Source organism: Corvus cornix, chromosome 1 (assembly GCF_000738735.6).
Source record: "Corvus cornix cornix isolate S_Up_H32 chromosome 1, ASM73873v5, whole genome shotgun sequence".
In the NCBI taxonomy this organism is placed as follows: Eukaryota; Metazoa; Chordata; class Aves; order Passeriformes; family Corvidae; genus Corvus; species Corvus cornix.
This window is the reverse complement of record NC_046332.1, coordinates 16111688-16115225: the sequence shown is the minus strand read 5'-3', so window position 1 is coordinate 16115225 and position 3538 is coordinate 16111688.

The window sequence follows — 3538 nt, the reverse complement described above, 5'->3', positions numbered from 1 at the left end:
TGTTAGATTATTGTTTCACTCTTCTACTTGGAAAGCAACTCTGATTTTCCTCCCAAGGATGGGAAAAGAGCATGGTTCGTGGCACTCACAGGCATAGGACAGATAAGTTTCTTTATTTCCTGCCTCCCCAGCCTCTTCATTTTGAGCAGAACTAGCCTAGATACAGTCAAGACAACTTGGAGCAAGGAAGAGTCACCATTGCTGTTTTGGTTCTTTTTATCAGTCATCACTCTCATTGGTAAAATTTCCCAGTGCCCCTGAGGAGCTTAATAACAAACATGAGTCATACCTCTCATGTCATGTGTGGTTGGCTTCTGGCTCCTGCACATGGAGAGGAGTTGCTGTACAGGGGACGTCTGAACTTAGCCTAGGTTCCCTTCTTTGCTTTTGGGGGTTTTTTTGGTTTTGTTTTTGGTTTTGTTTTTGGTTTTGTTTTTGGTTTTGCTTGTTCGTTTGTGTTTTGAGGTTGTTTGTTTGGGTTTTTGTTTTTGGTTTGGTTTGGTTTTTTTGTGGAGTTTGTGGGGTTTTTGGGTTTTCTAGTGGTCATCCAGCCCTGATTATGAAAGGTGATGTTGGAGAAGGATGCTGCTCCAGGAACAGAAGGCAGCAGAGCCTCTGATGTCTTTCAGATCTTTCTTGGGCACCCCATCCCCATGCAAAATGCTGTAAGCAGCCAAAAAATCACTCCTACGCAAATGTGGAGGGATTCTGTCACTTTCCTGGGGGAAATATGTGAATAACACCGCAATCTTTCTCCAAATCCTCTTTTTTTCCCCACTCAGCCACTCCCTAGAGGGCAACTGCCTCTAACATGTCTGTGAGCAGCCCTGGGGAGTTGGAGGAGAAAAGCATCATGTGATATAAGAGCAAAATTAGAGATATTTTGTTCTCTTCAGCTACTTTGCTTTGCTGTAATGGGTATCGTCTCCTTGCCTCTTTCCCCCTCGCCAGTCATTAGCAGACAAAAAGAGGTCTTTCATAGTTTGTTAGTGGTTTGTATTATTATCACCCCATAAAAGCTGATGTCTGTGCAGTGCAGTGTTATGAGTGGTGGGTGTCTTTAGGCTGACATGCAGACAGGCTGGTGGCACAAATCCCACTGGTCTCCAATGCCAGAATTTGGCTTCATTTGATATGTAAAGAAACTGTCTACTCTCATTCTTTTAAGGAATTTTATTTTCATTTCCAGTTTCTGATGAAGACAACAAGGCACAGAAGTTCTGACTGAAGAAAAATTTGAGCATTTCAATGCCATTCTGTAATGCCTCTTTTTCTTGCTCCCTTGCTGATGTCATGAGTCTTTCTGCTTGGTGAAAAAATAGTAAAAATGAAGAAATACTCTATATATACATTGTTTTCAGCTGTATTTCTCTCCTCCCATGTCAGACCCGTAATTTTTGATTGGCTTTCTCATGTCAGAAGAAATCATCACCTGGCATTAAAAGAAGGGAGTATACCAATTAGCCATCTGCAGGTCCATCAGGTGGGAAGTGAACCCACAGCAGAATGCTAGTCACGGTGGTAACTCACACTTCGTCACCTCATGCCACAGATGTCTGTTACTGAAGATACTGACCTGAAATGGCTGAATTGTTAGGAGTTTTGCAGTTTGGGCCATTCAGGTTCAAAATCTCTGCTGGTTCCTCTAGATAATCTATCATGGGCTTCATTTGAAATTTGCTTCTTTGAGAAAAGAGTCTGTGTGGCCCCAGCCCATGTCTTAGGCTGTTAGTCTATGAATTAACACTGCTACACTGCTTTTGCCATAACTTCTAATTTTCAGGGCCCTTTTCTTCTCCGGAGCAGCTGCACAATGTATTAAGTGTATGCCCAGGGTGCCTTCCCAAGGTGAGAGTCATGCACAGGGCAAGGTCTGATAAACTGCAGCCTCCCTTTTTACACAACCCTGCTTCATCCAGCAAACTAGGGTCATCTCATCAGTTTGATGGCTTTAAGTTGAAATAAGGTAGATTTAGATTAGAAGTTAGGAAGAAATTTCTCCCTGTGAGGGTGGTGAGGCCTGGCACAGGTTGCCCAGAGAAGCTGTGGCTGCCCCATCCCTGGAAGTGCCCAAAGCCAGGTTGGACAGGGCTTGGAGCAAGCTGGTCTAGTGGAAGGGTGTCCCTGCCCATGACAGGGGGTAGAACAAGATAAGCTCTAAGGTCCCTTCCACCCCAAACCATTCTGTGATTCTATGATCTCCCTCTTGATAATCTGGCATTTCCAAACTTTTTCAGAAAATGTCTTTCTGTGAGCACTAGACAGTGCTTTCTGCTTTCTTTTCCTTTTAACAAAAACCAGGAATAGAGTACCTAGAACACAGGGCCATACTGGTGGAACAACTCATGTTGCCTCTTTCTCCTTGCAACCTGATGCTTCACTCCTTGCATCAGCAGCAAAGCACAGAGAAGCCAGAAAAGTGCCACATCTCTCAGTTTTAATTATTGATGCAACAGGGATCCAAAACAGAAAGGCCAAGTTATTTTTTCAGTCTAGAGGAGGGCGTTCCTGCCCATGGCAGGGGCCTGGAACTGGATGATCTTCAAGGTCCATTCCAACCCAAATCATTCTATGATTTTATAATTTTCTGTGCATGTGTGGTCTGAAAGATACCTAGGATTACATTTGTCACAAACCAGCTTTGCAAGGAAAATATATCCCTCCTTCCCTTTTGCAGGCCTTCAGCAAGCAGTTTTCACGGCTTTGCTCTGAAACACAGATCTTTCAGCTACTGCAGAAAATGGCTTTAACTACTGTGAATGTCTTTGTCAGGTGATGCTGCAGTTCCCTTCTTATAACGTGTCTTACCACATCCCAACAGCTGATATGATTTGGCCAAGCTCCATGTCCTACTACACAGTACTGTTGATTTACACTAGCTGGCAAAATACATCTGATTTATTCCCACAGACACTATTATTTCACAGTTTTACACTATTATCCCTGAGGGAAACAGCCAAGCTATCTTGAGGAGTATTATGCTGGTGGCTTTGTAGCATGTATTCATTTAAAAAAAAAATCTATGATTCAATAAAAGAGTTTGGACTTAATGCTATTTCCAAATCTGAGGTTTTATACCCTGTATACATCTGTCTGGCTTTGTATTTTTTGATTTATTCCCCCCATCCTTACCTCCTTCCAGTTTTATATCATTTAGGTTTCTCCATAAGGTAGGCAAATGCCATTCATTATAAAAAAACTCCCATCTGATTGTGTCTTTTATTCTACAAAAATAGAAAGTATCTTAATTATAATAAAGCAGGCAGTCTACAATATTTCACATGCAGCTAGAAAAGCCCTTGGTGAAGGGAAGGGGAGAGAGGGAAGAAGAAAAAAATCTGAATGCAGCTAGTCTCTGTCAGGATAGTGATAAAAGAGTCCCTGAGGGACCGTCCCTTTTCCCGCGAGAAAACAGATCCCTGTAGACAGCCATTATCATCCTCCAAGTGAGCTAGACTTGTGCTGCCCAGCTCTGGGCTACCTGTTTGGGGAAGGTGATGGGAGGAGGCACTGGAGGTAGTTGGGAATGTGGGGAACA